The sequence below is a fragment of the Drosophila ananassae genome (genome assembly GCF_017639315.1).
Source record: "Drosophila ananassae strain 14024-0371.13 chromosome 4 unlocalized genomic scaffold, ASM1763931v2 tig00000054, whole genome shotgun sequence".
In the NCBI taxonomy this organism is placed as follows: Eukaryota; Metazoa; Arthropoda; class Insecta; order Diptera; family Drosophilidae; genus Drosophila; species Drosophila ananassae.
The window spans coordinates 2333965-2353314 of record NW_025319037.1 but is presented as its reverse complement, the minus strand read 5'-3'; the positions used below and the strand labels follow the sequence as shown (position 1 = coordinate 2353314).

General features: G+C 38.6%; 1 long non-coding RNA gene across 1 annotated transcript; it reads left to right on the top strand.

The window, feature by feature from the left end:
• Nucleotides 1-1253: 1253 nt before the first annotated feature.
• On the top strand, nt 1254-19065 carry LOC123257757. The gene is made up of 3 exons (XR_006507860.1): nt 1254-1401; nt 17862-18562; nt 18887-19065. It is a non-coding gene; the product is annotated as an uncharacterized LOC123257757 (long non-coding RNA).
• Nucleotides 19066-19350: the final 285 nt, after the last annotated feature.

The following is a 19350-nucleotide window of genomic DNA, read 5'->3' as shown; positions in this document are numbered from 1 at the left end:
AAGATTTATTCGGCAACAAAAGATGCGTAATGTGACGTTTAAAACGATTAGTTAGAGGGAACTAATATTTTTTCAATACATAAAAGAACATATGTATTTATGTACTTAAGAACAAGTGTATATACATATGTATATGCACGTATGTACGTTCCTATAAATATCAGCATATTTACATATGCATACATACATATATGTATGTATAAATTAACTGTGTGGATCATCGTATGTATGTAAATACATACATATCTGCATGTTAAGAATTTACGATGCCTATATACAATATCTGGGAGTTCCAATATTGGAATTTATACCTACATACGTACATATGTATGTATATAAATATATCCAAATGTACATATGTATGTATATTCATTCGTATCTTTTAACCGCCAACAATTCTCTGAAATACGTTGTTTTGTCTGCTTCTCCGTTTTTTGTTTCGAAAGACAACATAATTCCGAAAGGCATACTCTGCTCAATTTCTTGATAATGATGATGCTTCAATCTGTGCCTGCCTTGTCTTTAATGGAAAAAGAAACTGGATTTAAAGAGCTTAGGTGTATATGTGCGAACATATATTTACATATATACATACATACGTACATAAAAATACTATTCATGTATGTATGTGTAAGAGAGCATGGATGGCGCTGTCGGATATCTTTTTATTTCTTTTTGCTTCGATCCTCTGTCTAATTAAGCCTTTAAAATTTGTGTTGGTGCCAGCCGATGAAAATAAAGTCATTGGGCTTGATTCAATACAAGGTTGTATAGGAATGCACGGTTAAAAATACATACATATGTACATATATATGTAAATAACATACATACATATAATGTATTCATATGTGTATATTAGTATGTAGGAACGTATAAGTATGTTGGATTGTTTGCAAATTTAAACATGTTTATATTAATGTATTTATGATACATATATATGTACATATATTAATTTTATATGTATACATATTATATTTACATTGTATATACATACATATGTATACATTTACTTTACTAATACTTTAAACATTTTACTTTTTACTGACAAAAATGTCTTGTATGTACATGCATACATACATACGTGTATATATGGATTATACTGGCTAAAATTTTAAAAGGTATAACAATTAATTGAAATATATACATATGTACATACATATATTGTATTATAAATGAAATAAATATTAAAAAAACTGGAAAAATCATACAGCTTAAAATATGCACATATATATGTATACATACAGTCTTACCTACTAAATGTTTATTATATGCATGTTTGAGAATATACATACAACATACATATGTATATACAGAAATAAATATTTATTGTTTCCAAGAACGGACTTTTACCGCTCACAAAATACAAAGGCTGCAAAGTCATATCTCTTACACTCAAAAAAGGTATGTACATACATATGTATACTCATGTTGTATACGTGTGGTGTCTAAGTAACATACATATCTGCATGTATATATGTGTATAAAAAATGTGCCGGCGAAGGTTCGCATACACACAAGCATGGGTACAAAAATATGTACATTGTGTGTATGTATGTATGTATGATCTGTAAAGTGTTTGTAGGTTTATGATCTCTGATACAGAAACGAACACGTAGTGGGCTTAAATAAGACGTTAAAATACAATGGCTCAGAAAGAACCTGGGTATGTTTGTAGGTTTGAACTGACAGCGCCTCCGGATAGCAGATGCATTCCCGCTGAGCCTTACAACGAATTTCTTTAGTCGATCGCTACACTACAGGTTTTCAAACTGTATGCTATTGTGGACATAAATATACATACATATATGTACATATACTACATATAATATATATATATACATATATATATATATTATATATTATACATATTAATATATGTATATATGTACATGAAAAACTTAAATATGCATTGTATATGCGTAAGTACACATTTATGAAGCACTGGATATACATATATGCATATATTTGTATCTCTTCATAAAATCGCTTCAGAAAGACAGCGATGAAAAAATGTGACAAAGCGTATTTTCTATGCCTAAGATTCGAATATACGGATTCAAAACAGAAAAATATTTCAGTTAATTGAATTCATTTTTATTCAAGGTGGAAGTCCGGAAAATGTTTTATATTTTCCAATGTACTAGTCAAATTGCATCGGGGCGGTTCTGGAATTTAACATCTAATGTATTTACAATTTATTTAAAAATTTAAAACTAAATCGCGCCCTTCATCTATTTATATGTAGTTACGTTTTTAGTAGTTTTTTATAAACAAAATATAGAATATAGTGTTCTTTGAGACAAAAACAAGAAAGGAGCCCAAGGTTGATATACCCTTATTGGTATAAAAAAGTATAGTTGATTAGTATTTATATTTCGGATCGTTTATAGTTGGCCGATCCTTATGAGAATTTCACCATCAAATAAATTTTCTAATAAAAATATTGGAAACAGCCCCAAGATTCTTGAAAAAAAAAGGTTGCGCTATTTCCGATCACTTAGTTATGTGGCAGTTATAGAATATAGTATGCCGATCCTTATAAAGCTAAGCGTATTAGATTGCACAAAATGGAATATGTAGAAAGTCCCATTCATCTACCTTAAAAAACACCAAAGTTATGGCATTTCCGATCAATCAGTTATATGGCAGCTATAAGATATAGTCGCCCGATCCCGGCCGTTTCGACTTATACACTGCCAGCAAACAAAATAAGGATGTTTGCAAAATGTAAAAGTCGATAACTTTAAAACTGAGAGACGAGTTTTCGTAGAAACAGACAGACGGACATGCTTATATTAACTCTGGAGGTGAACCTGAAAGAGAATATAGGGTCGGAGGTGTATCTTTCACTGCGTTGCACACTTTTGACTAAAATTATAATACCCTCTGCAAGGGTACACAAATCAAAAGTCGTGAACAATATATATTTTTGGGTAACGGCTAAAAAAATGCTTTGTCATGAACGATAACAGGCGATTGACGCAATGGAAAAAGGTTAAATTTTTGCCCAGCGGAATGCTGTGTTAGTAAAACATAGATCCGGTTGGACCTGTGGAAAAAAAAGATTTTTAATAATTTGTGTGTTGCTAGTGTCCGGGACGTTATGCATCCACTACGGAGAACTTGAACTAGCGGAAGTAGCGGTAGATCCCGAAGTCAGGGTCAGAGAGCTTTCAACTTTATCCTTAAAAGACGATGGAAAGCTTTAATCTCCGTCACTTGAGACACTCCATCTCGAACATCTCCAAAGTTCTCATCCACATTCTTAGTAAACCAAGGTGGTTTAAATGACGTTGTGGACGAAGGTTCTTACACAAAATTGTTTATGGCATCAAGAAAAACTTCATAAAAATAATACTAAAAAGAAAAATAAAAATATACATGACATTTTTGAGTTTTGCAAAAAATGTATCTTATTCTGGCGCGCACAAACAAATTTATTCCTGGCAGATGTGTCATGAACCTGGCAGAGTTTTATAGGGAACATTTTATTAGGTACCAATTATTATTTTAAATTTAAACAATTTTAAAATGTAGTGTAAAAAATTAAACAAGGAATGAAATCTAACTTCGAGCGGAACCGATATATCCTTGCATTTTGGTAGCATTTTTATATTATTCGATATAGTGCGCCGATCGTTATGCAAATTTTGCTATTAAATCCATTTTCTACCAAAAAAAATGTTGGAAAAAGTCTCAAATTTTTGCCTTCACAAATACCAACTTTTTGTAATTTTCGATCGTTCTAGATAAGTTATATATCAGCTATAAGATATAGTCGGCCGATCTTTATGTTATCCGTATAAAAACCCAATCTTCTAAATAAAAAAAACAGTAAAGTTGTGCCACTTCCGATCAATGAGTTATATGGCAGTTATAGAATATAGACCGAAAGCGGCCGTTCGACCTATATACTGCGTGCAAACGTAAGAGGATGATCACAAAGTTTATTAGAAACTAGTTTGCATAGAAACATACATATGAACAGTGGGACATGCTTATATCGACTCAGGAGGTGATCCTGATTAAGATATGTCCTTCACTGCGTTGCACACTTTCGACCAAACCTCTGTAAGAGTTGGTTAAATAAGAACACATATATAATATACGATATAATTTATGAGCCAATTCCCGGGCCTTGGAAGATGGCGAACAACTATCAAGGAGTGGCCAATATTGTCAAACTGCCGTGATATACATATATTGTTGTCGGCTCCGCTCGAATTTAGCTTTCCTTTCTTGTTAAGTTACCGTTTGAACACATCATTAAAGAGATATAAAAAATAATGCTGAGGTTTTTTTGAATTCTTTTTACATTTTGTTAAGTTTTCTGTCTCGTTTTTACTGTTACAACTTTTTCCCGATTTTGTTGTAACCGGAACCTTTTCCTCTTCTAGCACTTCTTCTGGCCTAAATATTTGCTTCTCTTTATTTGTTTTTTAGTGACTTTACTTAGTGACATACTTAATATGCTCTCTCGTATTTTAACGGCTTTGTGCGTTTTTTGCGAGACTTTTAATTTCTTATTTTTTGGAACGAAGTTTCTTATGGTGCGGTATGAGTTTGGCGGAGGAGGGCTAGCCGAGAAAACCCGTAACGTAACGTTAAACGGCTCTCCGTCTTCTTCTCCTTCGTAGAGTGAGAGGATATAACCATTTCTCCTCACTCTCTCTCCCTCTGTCTCTTATTATCATTTATTTGAAGAAATGGCACAGATTATTTTGAAATTGTCATATCAAAATAATTGAAACATATTTGAAACGTTCATATCTTCAGTTTTTTTTGTCAATCTCAATTTTTCAATATTCAATTGTTTTCAAATTCAATTTTCAATTTCAATTTTCAATTTTTACTTTAAATTTTCAATTTCAATTTTCACTTTGAATTTTCAAATTCAATTTATTCGAAAAAAACGAATTACGTATTTCGTCATTTATCAGATTAACAACAATGGAGAAGCCAAAATTTATTGGCACTATAAGAACAAAAGCATATTCCTTTCTTATACACACTGTTAATCCGAAGCGCTCGCATGGTTGAATTGACTTTTTTTGGGAAAAGCGTTATAACTTCAACAATTTTCATAATTTTTTGATGAAATTTGTCTCATTTTATTCAGAATTAATGAGACAAAATTGATATGTGGCATGAATGACAGAATTTTTGTAAGTTCAAAATCCGAAAAACACGAATAAAAGGCGAAAATTTCAGTTTCTTGTGTAAAAATTTTGTCCTTTTTGTTTAAAAAATCGAATATATATTTTTTACCTTACAACCTTAAACTATTGAAAAACACTGGCAATTTGGAAATCGGTTTAAAAAAAACGCGTTCAGGAATTTTTAAGCGCAAAAAGTCCCGAAAAACAGTTTTTTAACCACAAATCAAGATTTTGAGGGTGTTAGACATATTTCATACACGGTTTTGTGTTATACTCGACCAGATAAACAATTCCTACTATGTCACTTAAAAAGTTCATTCACCTTTGTTTTTTTTTTTTTTTGTAGAACTGTGTTATCTCTTTTTTGAGGAAATGCGACAGACAGATGATTTTGAAATTGTAATTCATATCTTCAGTTTTCATTGTCAATCTCTTTTTTTACAATATTCAATTTTCAGTTTCAATTTGCAATTTCAGTTTTCAATTTCAATTTTCATTTTCAATTTTCTATTTAAATTTTCAAATTCAATTTCCAATTTAAATTTTCAATTGCATTTCATTTGTTTTCGCACTATTTCTCAGTTTTTTTTTAATTTGTGATATTTTTGTCCTGTGATATTTTGACGTACTGATTAAATTTAGATTACCTAGATTAAAAAGGTAAAAGTAAAAATCATTTTGGTATAAATCTTGTAAATTATTGTTGTAAATCATTTCTCGCCTTCATTCACTCCTGTTTCTCTTTCATTGACCTCCATCTCATCATGCCTGCTAAACGAAAACATGCCAAAGGAACTTCGTTTCTCACGAGTGTCTCTAGACACACTGTTTTTTTTAATTGAACCTTTTAAATATCTATAATCTGTTCTTTGAAATTAGTTTAATGTTGGAAGTTAATATGGATACGGCTATAGGTACCAGGTATCTAAATAGGTATCAAATATCTATCTCAATTATTTCACTCAACTATTAGTGTCGCTATTAATGGGAAAGATGGATTAATGGTGTCGCTATTACTGCCCTTCGCGCGTAAATTCAAATACATATTAAATCTGAGTTTTTACATATTATACCCTTGCAAAAGGTATTATAATTAAAATGTTCAACGCAGTGACATATACCCATGGCAGACATGGATATATGTCTGACATTATAAGGAATATATATTCTGGATAAGGATCACCTCCTGAGTCGTTAAAACCATGTCCGTCTGCCTTTTTCAATGGGTACTAGGCTCTCCGTTTTAAAGCTATTGACTTGAAATTTTCACATCCTTCTTACCTTTGCACGCAGTATATTAGTCGGAATGATCCGGGATCGGTCGACTATATCCTATCACAGCTACCACATAACTTAAGGATCGGAAATGGCATTACTTTAGTGTTTTAATGATAATGATGTTCGGAGCTAATAATGATTTAATATGTAGGAAAATAATCCGATGTACTACATTTCATAAGGATCGGCCGACTACATCCTAAAGCTGCCAAATAACTTATAACTCTACGCTCTTTGTACTCGCTCTATACAGTGAAACCATATCTACCAACCATAAGAAATGCGAGTTTGCAGGTAATATTAGGTATTATGTTTAGACATACTGGTGACCCTTACTGATCCTGTTGGCTTTGCCATTATTGTGCGCATATTAATTTTGCGGGTGGTGGTCATAACGGTCGTATAAACGATCTCATCCCTAAAACTTTGTTTCATTTCTGGAGTCTCAATTTCTTGCATTAAAATTGTTGAGTAAATCTCCACGACGGAAAATTCCCAATTGCAAATTCTGTGTCTCTGAATTTGTTGGGTACGCCCTTAAATCATATTGCACACAATTGTACTCGAAATTCTGCCAATGCGAATTGAATGATACGAGAATTTTAAATTCTCCTGGAACCTGAATGTGTTCCAGATTGCTGTTCGGTACAATTGTGATTGGTCACAAATGCCTAACTTGAGACAACAGGTACCCAGTTCTGATTTTAGTGTTCTTCATTTGCTACAAGAATGTTCGAAGTGTTCATGGAATGTAAAACAAACTTTACACTACTAGTGCCTCTTTTTAATTTGACGCAATATCTCTCACAGGAACCTGTCTTAATTAAACTGCTACCAATCAGAAAATGATTGGTCTCTTTCTAACTTACTCTATCTACTGTTCGACTCTTCCCTCTTTTGCTGGTGGTGTTCTCATTGCTGTAAAAACTCAATTTTCCCCAGAGTTGATTCCGTGCTATAGCATACCTGAAATCGAAATTTGGGCGGGTAAGATTCGCGTAGGTTGTTTTTATTTATTTCTGACATATTCATATATTACTCCTTCATCTGAGGATATTGTTTATCGCTTTCATAATTCTGCCATTATTTCATTATTATAAATGGTAATTGATCGTGATCATATATTAGTCCAGGGAGGCTTTACCAAGCCTCCCATTAGAAAAAATGTTTAGATAAAATTCTAAAAAAACTAAAAGTACTTTTAAACAAGTTAATAATAATGAACTGCTAAGCATCACCGTTTTCCCAAAACTATTCCTAGGCCACCGCCTTGGAATAAGCCCATTTCCAGGGAAACTATCATTGATGAATCCACCGACTGCGAATTTGGTGAAATCAACTGCAAGCCAGCTAAAAAAGTGCTTAATAGACCTGGCCCTTTGTCAAATTAACCGTGTTGTTAACTCTAGGGTCAGGAACCTTGACTTCATCTTCTCAAATGACACTTTCACCACTGTAAAACGAACTTGGTCAATATCGCTCCTTGAGGATCCCCCTATTGACTCTTGGTTAAAATAGAAACTATTGGTTAAAATCGTCCAGAACAACGAAAAAATATTCTATTCTCATGCTTAGCATGAAATAACTCTTTTCTTACAGTTAGTATTAATAAGCATAAGTCCCACATTTTCCTTCTACCCTTACTTTCCATATATATTTCTTCCTCTTTACCAGTGGGAATTGCTAATCTCTTTTCCTGGTTCTTTCAATCCACACTGACAATTTGAAAATATTTTCCAATTACAATTCATATTAAAAACATAATTTTAATTTTTTAAAATTTATATTCGGTGGGATCTAACAATGTACCGAGCTGCATACTAAATTATTATTGTGAGCCCACCACTGATTTCTCTATTCAATCTATCGGTTGAACTAAACTGTATTCCTAAAGTTCTTTTCCACATTATAGTCTTTATACAAACTTGGTTAAAGCCGGAGATCTTAAGCTTCGAAGTTTTTTCAAGTACCACATTTAAACATAATACACCAATGCGTAGGAGAGGAGGAATGTTAATTTTTGTAGACTCCAATGAGCTGCTGAAGAGGTAAAATCACAAGATTTTGGTGACATAGAATTCCTTTGTATTACAATCACTGTGTCCAGTCAATCTTACTTACTGCATACTGCCAACACTAGTGCGCTATTTCGCGATTTGTTTCTAATCTTCTGTCTGATTGTGATCAACTCGTAGCTCTATGTGACTTTAATATCCCAGAATTATTATTATTATTGATTAACACACACCACGACATCCTCTCGGGCATGTTTGATATGTCACTCGGTCAAATTACCCGTTAATCCAAATTAACCACGTTAGAAATTCGTTAGGTCGGCAGCTGGACTTGCAATTCGTTTTAGATCGTGATGGAATTACTCTTTTCAGAACTTTGTCCCTCTCTAATCCTGAGGAACCATATCATCCAACTCTCATTGAAGCCAATTGACAATTTAATTGACCTTAATTCTCCATTTGAATCTTATAAAGTTTAATTCTTCCGTAAGGCTGAAACTAAATAGGTTAATTTTGGAATTTTATTGGTTTGATTTACTGACATGTGAAGACATACATTGCCTTACATAAATTGTATTACACTTTCATTATATTTTTCGACTATTGCGTGCCGTGGAAATATCCGTCCACTTTAACAAATCCCCTTTGGAATAAAAGGCACATATTTATTTTAAAGAGCATCAAGAATAGACTCTAAATTAACATAAAACATGTAGAACTAGTTATTCAAGATACAAAGTAGCTCGGTCTAATTTAACAGTGCATAATGCAGAATTTCGAAGGAACAATATTCGTCGCTGCCGGATTCAGTTTATTCTGGATCCGAAGCTGTTTTATAACTTTGTAAACACTAAGCGCAGACATGTATCTTTTCCTCCTCTGCGAGCGTTTGAAAATTTATATAAGAACACTATTTATGCAACGCCGTTCTAACTCATTGGAGCTAACATCTTTTGTCACGGATGGGTTCCGGAATTGCTTACAAAGAGACGTCATTTAAACTGACTACACTAAAGCATTTGACTTTGTTAACCTTTAACCAACTTCTTTCCGGCGGCTGCTTGACCCGACATACTCCCTCCGTTGAAAGATGGGCTTTCAACAGCATCATGAAGGGGCACATTGTTGGATTGTTGGCACCTATTGCCAAGACCTACTACCCTATATTCACACTTAGTAATTTAATCCAATCAATATGCATCAGCATGTCGCAATATACAAACCCACTAACCTATTAGCAATAAACATAAACAAGACCCAACGGCGCCAGAAGCAGAAATCAGCATTATCAACAGGAAGAATGACCGACTGACCGAAGCAAGCAACACCCAAGCAAAAAAAAAGCAATGCATGAACAAGCAGTCTGATTCAGCAGACTCAGAGGTGGGTGACCCTAGCATTAACATTCGTTTTAGCACGTTCATTAACATTGACCTTTCTTATATTTAATTATGTATAATTTATCATCTTATATAAGAATTGTCCTTTTGAAATAAAGATAGTTGCAAAATCAGAGTGAATCGTGTTGTTACTCAGTGTTTGAACTACGGCACTTAAAATTAACCTGCTTCGAGATATCCTGTGTAAATCGGTTCACAAGTTAGGACTCTCTAAAAAAGCTATTTACTTCGTGTGGCTCGAGTGTAAACGGACCACCAGTAGAACTTTCATCATCGAACCTACTTCGAGTGGCTCCTGTGTAAACGGACCACAAGTAAGTCTTCATTTTCTAATCTACTTCAAGTGTTGCTCCGGTGAAACGGACCACAAGTAGAACCCGCGGTATCCAATCTACTTCGAGTGTTCCTCCCGTGAAACGGACTACAAGTAGACCCCGCGTTACACAACCTACTTCGTGTGTTGCTCTCGTGAAACGGACCACAAGTAGGACCGGCCGATAAGGAATCAGCCGAACCACGATACCATCTGTACTTGAGAAGAACCAACCCAGGATTTCAAGTACCCCACATCAACTCCAGCCTGATCACAGTAAGCATCTGGTCAATTAGCATTTCCTGATTGGGGAACCTTTAACGGCATCACCCGATATTCACCAAAGAAGGCGGCGCACAGGGTTACTCACTCGGTGGAAGCGTCTCGAACAATTACAAAAATAATTTTGGACACGCTGGAGATTTGGTCAAAGTGGACTAAAAGTTGTACGTCGGTAAAAATTGGTGATCTCGTCAAATAAAAGAAGACAACATCGCTCCGTTGAACTGGCCCCTCGGACGCATCGTAGCAGTCCATCCGGGAAGGGACGGATCCGAGTTGCAGAAATACGAAAAACATCCGGCAATATAACACCGGCCATACATCGACTGGCGGTACTACGAATCAACAATAGCAAGGAGGAAACTAATCACTAAAACAAACAAAAAAAACAAAAATGCTTGCCCTAACCCGGACTAACACTGCTCACCTCCCCACTACCAGAAAGAAAGGCCGCTAACGCTGTTGTCATCACGCCAATCAACAACGTGACCGGGACCATCATAGAGGCTAACGATCGGATATCAATCAAATCACTTTGGACGCTCATCACTTTCTTTGACCTCAGTCAATTCGAGACAGTCAAGCAGGGTATCCGATCTATAAAACAATGGGGCCCAACAGCATACAAAGCCTGCCCCACGATCATCCAGACGTTGGAACAGGAAGTGGCGGAAATCCAAGATACCGATCAATTAATGCATCATCAGCGACAAAAGCGCGGAGCATTGAAGATCGTTGGAAATATCGAAAATGGGCTTTTCGGAGTTCTCAATGATCAATATGCCTAGCGGATGGAGGATATTATTGATAAACTAAGAGCCCAAGAAGGCTCATAAAATAGTGGAGAACCAAACGTCAATCCTGGGTACCACTATCAACATTATGAGAAGATCAACAATCGAAACTCACAAGAGAATGCAGGAGTTAGAAGCCAGTCTGGCCCGAATCAAGGTGGGAAATTATGCATCCAGTCGGTATATTCCTCATGCAGTCTCAGAGTTGGTCGTCGTAGCAAGTCACATTCGTCGATTCCAGGATGCTGTGTTGAATGTGCTAATCGGGGCACACGAAGGGAAATTAAGCCTTGCATTGGTCTCGGTGGAACAAGTAAAACAGGTGATTACAAAATACAAACACACCTCCCACCGGAAAGACGACTACCCATCACCAGTGAGACAGCTCGAGACTTATATCGACTGGCGACCACTCGGGTACAAGAAACCGAGGATTTGTTGATGTTCCATACGAGCACTCCGTTGGTCTAAGAAGATTGGTATATCGTATGGAGCCAATTCCACAAGTAACGAGAGAAGGCCTGGTGATAACCAAGACGGAAACAAGATATCTGGCAATAAATGACCACCGAAAACACCACTTCGCGATCAGTCAAGAACACCTTCAGCAGTGTATCAGCGGGACGAACGGAAATAAGGTAAGCGAATTTAAGCAGACGCTCTTTGGGACGGCCGGACACCCACCAACTACCGAGTACAATGGCAGCACTGTCAAGACATCGGGTAAAGAAATGTAAACCAGAACCAATCAAGGGGACCAGTTATTGGGTTCAATTGACAGAACAGAATGCATGAATCTTTGGGACCACGAAGCCAATAACAATGACATATGTATGCTCGGCTGAAAAGGATCAAATCATCATCGAAGGTGTAGGCAAACTGACAATTAGGCAAGAGTGTGTGATCCAAAGCCCTACAATTACATTATTGTCAGGAAGTTATGTTCACGAGTTGCCGTCACAGGAAAAGATAAAGATAACAGAAGGGCAGTTGGAGTCAAAAATGGACCAGCTAGACCGACTATATGCAGAGGTGCAGGGATTAAAAACATGGACGAAGCAGGCACAGGAAAATGTAGACAGCGAGGCAGTCTGGAATCTGGCTCATCAATACTCCGGGGTAATAATGTTAGGAGTAGCAATCCTCATAGCCGCATGGGCAGGGTACACGCGGTGTGCCTGGAAAGACACCTCAGCAACACATCACCAGAGGACGATAGTAACCCAAGGTGAACAATTGCAGCTGATCGAACAACGACCCGGTCTAGCCACGTTGACAAGGGATGGACATAACAGGAGATTTAAAGTATACGATCCAAGGAGTCCTCAGTAAAGGGCAAGCAAGAAACCACACACATAGTTTATAAGAAGGATTTATTATGTTAAGGTAATATTAAGAGGCATCGACATCAATGGTACCCATCGAGGAGGCACCACTATAAGTAGAAAGGTTGTCGTCACTGTCCCAAGCCGAGCGACGACTAAGACGCTGTCGGGCAACACGGCAAAACGGTCGGAACTGCACGATAATCATTTCGTGGTCCTCCATCCGAAGCCATCCCAAGCCAGGGTCAGAATGTTGGCACCTATTGCAAAGACCTACTACCCTATATTCACACTTAGTAATTTGATCCAATCAATATGCATCAGTATGTCGCAATATACAAAACCCACTAACCTATTAGCAAAAAACATAAACAAGATCCAAAGGCGCCAGAAGCAGAAATCAGCATTATTAGCGAGAAGAATGACCGACTGACCGAAGCAAGCAACACCCAAGCAAAAAACAAGCAATGCATGAACAAGCAATCTGAGTCAGCAGACTCAGAGGTGGGTGACCCTAGCATTAACATTAGTTTTAGCACGTTCATTAACATTGACCTTTCTTATATTTAATTATGTATAATTTATCATCTTATATAAGAATTGTTCTTCTGAAATAAAGATAGTTACGAAATCAGAGTGAATCGTCTCGTTACTCAGTGTTTGAACTACGGCACTTAAAATTAACCTGCTCGAGTGATCCTGTGTAAAACGGTTCACAAGGGACGGACCACCAGTAGAACTTTAATCATCAAACCTACTTCGAATGGCTCCTGTGTAAACGGACCACAATTAAGGCTTCATTATCTAATCTACTTCGAGTGTTGCTCCCGTGAAACGGACCATAAGTAGGACCGGCCGATAAGGAATCAGCCGAACCACGATACCATCTGTACTTGAGGAGAACCAACCCAGGACTTCAAGTACCCCACATCAAGTCCAGCCTGATTACAGCAATCACCTAGTCAACCAGAGCAGTCCCTTGTAGAATCCAGGTACATTTTATCGGGCCAGATCTGTCGAGGCTTCTTCCTGATAGAAATAAACCTCCTTAGTGCATGCAGAAAGGCGGCGGTAGACAGATCCCTCACCAGCTCTAAATGGACGGCCTTTGTCGTGAAACAAATGAAGACGCTGATGTAACATTTTATGGGAGCCTTGTTGCGAACCTCCAACTTATAGAAGAAAGGACCGCAAAAATCGATGCCGGTTACATCGAAGACTTGATAACCCTCCACTCTCTCTTACGGAAGATCGCCCATTACATGCTCCAACAAATGAGGTTTCGTCCGAAAGCATCTCACACATTTATTTTTCGCCTTGAGCACAGTTTTTCTCCCCCCAATCGGCCAATATTAAGAACGTATCATCACCAATAACGATCGAGGTCCTGCCTGCAGGTTGTACTCATGAAAGCTAAGGATTATGCTTCGCGTTACCGGATGGTTCCTGGGCAAAATTACTGGGTGACGATCGTCGTAATCCAAGGATGAATTCTTAAGACGGGCGTCTACTCGAAGCAATCCAAACAGATCCAAAAAGGGGGACAACGAAGCCAACGAACTGGAGGACGCAACCATTCCCTTTGTCTGCAACGACCTTATTTCATCACCCAAATGAGCGCGCTGAACTGCCCACAAAAGCATGCGAGTCGCCGCCTTGAGATTATGAACGGTAATTCCTTTATGCGGAACCCGTCCGCCCAACTTATAGACGTACGCAAACACTCGCTGAAGAACTGGAAGGGAGTTAACGTATTTGCGTGTCGCCACGAGGTCTGTATGTGGCGACTTCACCAATTAAATTGAAGGGCGAAGCTCTAAAGCTTTTCGACTACTATCGTCACAGGCCAGTGCTCTTGTGTCTTTAACAGATAGGGTGGCCCCTGACACCATAACCTGGATCCGATCAACTCAGTAGGAAGGGCTCCACGAGACAAGATATCTGCTGGATTTTCCAACGTAGGCACATATCGCCACTCCATGAAACTCGTCATATTTTGGATGGTTGACACGCGGTTAGCGACAAAAACGTTAAACCTGGCAGACTCATTTCGAATCCACGATAACGCGGTTGAAGAGTCGCACCAACAAAAATACTTCCCTTTGTAGGCGCCTAGACTGTGAACCTCTGCCATCACTCTTGCCAACAATTCAGTTCCAGCCAGCTCTAACTTCGGCACAGTTAACGTCTTAAGAGGCGATACTCGAGACTTTGCACATAAAAGGTGGCTCTCAGCCCCTGGCGACCTGGAAACTATGTAGACACATGCTTCGTAGGCTTCAATGCTGACGTCACAAAAATCCATGAATCTCCACGAGTGCTCCAGACGTAAGCGCCAGCCGAGGAAATTCTACACGTTGGGTGTGACTTAAGCTCCGGCAAATCATTGCCACTCGGTGTAAAAACCCTGAGGTAAGCTTTCATCCCAAGAAAGATGCTCTCGGCACAGCTGCTGCAAGAATATTTTTGCTTTAGTAACAACTGGACCAACAAGGCCCAGATGATCGAATTACCGCGCTATTGATGATAGGACAGAACGACGAGACGGTTTCGAAGTGGACTGAAGAGCCGAAAACGAAAGCAGCAGTTGATCAGTGGAAGGATTCCAAGCTAATCCTAACGTTTTCGTGAAGTTGCTGCCGTCATCAAAAGCTAGATAAGACTCCGGATCCTCCTTAGGCACGCCGTCCAACACGCTAGGGATATTGGAGCACCATGGAGCCGCAGCTGAAATTCGCCCTTGGACAAAAGCGCTGAAATCTGCCCTAAAATGCCAACAACCTCCTCCTTGGAGCTGCCACCAGAAATAAGATCATCGACGTAAAAATCTCGAAGCAAGATTTCGGATCTCACGTCGTCTTCAACCTCTTCCTTAGTCAATTGGTGCATCGCTCGCACAGATAGATAGGATGCTCCTATCCTAGCTCCTCCAGAGGGGAATCTCGCCACAGAATGCATTGCAAGTAGCTGTCAGATAACGCCATCCTCACACAACGTTACATCTCACAAACGTCGCCAATCAGCGCTACCGGACGCGAACGAAACCTCAGCAGGATGTGAAAAAGCTTAGGTTGGATGACCGGCCTAGCCATTCAGAGAATAGCCGGATAAGTTTCGTCGTGGTGCTGTCCTTCTTTAGCACGCAGTGATGTGGCAGAAAATATTTGCAATCTCGATGCAACTCCGGCGGAACCAGGGACAAACGAACTCGGTTAAGATACTCTTTTATAAAGGCCGATTACTGAGCGCGCAGCTTGGGCAACCTGACTGTATAGGCACCACCTTCTAACGGCACGATCGAGCCGCTCATCTAAAGGCCTCTTGGGCAGATCAGTCCCGACCGCTCAGCTGCCATGAGAACTTTGCCATTGTCAGGACCTCCGCCTCAACAAACAACCCAACCGAGTTTTTTGGATTGAGGGCAAACCAGGAGGCAAATGAATTTACCCGACACAAAGCAGCTCGTAAAATAATCCAGCTCCAATTAGCAAATCGGGGTCACCAAATGTTTAGTTACCGAGCGTTTTCGGGAGCTTTATTTTTGTGTTCTAAATATTGGCTTTATGTTAATAAAAACAAGCACAGTTCGATATATAGATATTAATACAATTTATTTAATTGTTTTTTGGTTTCTACAAATGATATATGCACATATGTGACTGAGTAGGGTTGACGACCGAATTAGAATAATAACGCGGGAGCGCGTCTCAACGTTTGATGCTGCGGAGCGACCGAGGGATCCCGCGAGAGAGCGAGACAAACGCTAGCGCATGACGGCAGATGCAGGTGGCCGCTCGAATGCACGAGAGCGGGCAACGCGAACTTAAATATAAAAGAAAGTGACTTCACGAATTAAATAAATTATTGCCGACCAAACTTTTTTCCGGCGGCTGTTTGACCCGACACATGCCATTGCGGGAGCCGCACAAAAATTGTCTATGCTCTTCCATCTAGGTAGCTAGAGATCCACGTAAGGAGATCTTTAGGAAATCCCAAAATATTACATTTACTCAACAGGAGTGAGTGATTAGCTAAATAAAATGCTTTACTGAAGTCTGTGTAAATAACATCAGCTTGAAGTACCTTTTGGAAGTCATCTATGACAAAGACTGTCAACTCCAATAAATTAGTGGTGGTGGAGCGACGCTTAATGAAACCATGCTGACATGAAGGAATGATTGAAGAGCAAAGCTACTTCAAATAAGGAGTAAGTCATTTTTCGATTAGGGTATCGTTTGATGGGTCCGCTGTTACCACCTCAGGTTATTCCTTGAATGATATCTTAATAGCTGGGACTGTCATCCAACAGACGTTTCACATCCTGTTGAGGTTTCGTTGGCATCTGGTAGCATTGACTGGCGATATTCGCAAAATGTACCGTTGTAAAGATGGCTTCGTCCGACAGCTACTTGCGGTGCATTTTGTGAAGGATTCCCTTCTGAATGGATATAAATTGGAAACTGTTACATATAAAACCAAGCCTATCTATCTTTGTGAGCGATGCACCAATTGGCCAAGGACGAGGTCAAGGACTTTCAAGTGGGAACCGACATCTTGCTTCGAGATTTTTATGTCGGGATATAGGTGGAGGTTGGTCGCATTTTAGGGCAAATTTCAGCGTTCTGTCCAAGGGAAAATTTCAGCTGCGGAAGTGGTACACTAAAATCTATATCGTATTGGCCTGAAGAGGATTGGGAGTCTTATTTCAGTTTTGAATGATTGAACTTCATTGCTTTCTTGTTCTGCTCTCCAGTCCACGTCGAAGACGTCCTGACGTTCGGTCTTATCATCAATAGCGCGGTTGTACTAGTTGGCCTAGTTGTTAGTCGTTACCAAGTCGAAAATATTCTTGCAGAAGCTGTGCCGGAAGCAGCTTTGTTGGGATGAAAACTTGCCTCAAGTTTCTGCCAGAGCTTCAGAAGCGGTGTTATTCGCCAGTTGTGTCATCTGGAAAATTTTGGCCGGCAATAATTTATTGAAAGTTGACGTCACTCGGTTCTACCGCCCGTTGGGCGCCGTTGTTATGTCTCTCCGTCCACTCGCACTCGTTTTTTAAATCTCTTTTCGCATCGCCCGCTCTTGGTCATTCGATCGGCCACCTGCATCTGCCATCATACGCAATCGTTGTCTCCGACTCTCACGGTATCTCTAGCATTAGGCGTTGATCCGCGCGTTCTTACTTCTTCTTTCGATCTTCAGCCCTTCAGACATATCCAAATTGGCATATTTCCAAAATCTTATATCAAATAGAATTTTTATTTTATTAAAAACTGAATTTCTGAACATTAATTGCAGCTACACTCGGTAACTTAATGATTTGGCAAGATTTTGGAAAAAAGTATGACAGCTCAATGGAAATATGTACCTTCGTGGGAAAACCCTGCCCAAGGACCGCTTAAAGGACCGTTTACTTCTCAGCAGTTAGCCAGAAATGACCTTTGGTGGTTCGCTTCCGAATGGCTATGTGAAGACGAGAATCTTTGGCCTACTCCCAACCCCCTGAACAGAATCAAGAAGAAAGAAGACAATCAAAAGTAGTAGAAAGTAGAAGAAAGTAGATTTAAAAATCTAGTAGATAAATCTGGAGATCAGCCGGAGCCAGCAAAAAAATCGTTATCCCAGCACAGTCCGAACAGAGCGCTTTGCCCATTTTTAGACGACTTTGGGATTATGCGAATCAAAGGGCTACTAATGAACGCCCAACAACTGTCCCAAGCAGAGAAATACCCGACAACTGAACATCCTTCATGGAGGCACCGAGGTTTGCCGCTGCACCGCTACAACCTTCCTGGACGAGCCTTTGAAGCCACTGGTGTCGACTACGCCCGTGTAGTGGGGGCATGCGCACTTGTAAATTTAAAAAAATCGAATTTTTTTTTTTGCATTTTGTTAAAGTATATACATTTAGAAATGTGTCCACAAAATTTTGAAATGATCCGGTGAAAATTCAGTGAGATACACATGTTGAAAGGGAGGGGCGTCCGGTAAGCGTAATGGTGAGTTGAAACTTTAAACACGTTTTTCTCAAAACTACGTTTTCAAAGTCGGTGACCACTCTTACTCGGAAACTAGTGACCCGATTGTCTTGAAATTTAGCATGCTCTTTTATTACATAATAATCTAGTACTTAATCGAAGGATTTTTTTTTTATGCAAAACTTTTTTTTTTACAGCTGAAAAACTACCGATTTTTTTGACGAAAAACGATTTTTCAACTTTGAAAGGTCGCCATTTTGTCAAATATTTTTTTTTTATTATCCTTCGATTAAGTACTAGATTTACTTTTAATAAATGTAAATCCGTTTCATTTTTTGATTTCAGACTATCCAGTTTTTCACAGTGTTGGTCACCGCAACTCGCCTTTTTCGGATGGACCTCACTTCGACGGGGCATAACTTTGAAACCCCTAAATATTTTCTACTTTTTTTTTTCAAATTTAAGTTAAAATAATGTACTTTCACATAATAAAACGATATTTCAAAAAAATTCAATAGTTTACGAGAAAAAAATTCGGAAAAAATGCCTATTTTTTGGCCCTCCAAGTGCGCATGCCCCCTTAAAGGCCTTCAGGTTTCGCGGGCATATTGGCCTATATCGCGATATATGCTACTTCAATCCACTTCACAGTCCTAATTTTTGTACTGTAAAAGGCTAACGTAAAGGCTCTAAAAACTCATCTGTGTCTTTTCTTCAAAACCACTGCGATGATTTATTAAGAATTTTCCTTAATGCACACGCAGATCAAATCGTGTTTAAATGCACGACCACTGTGTCCATTATCAGCA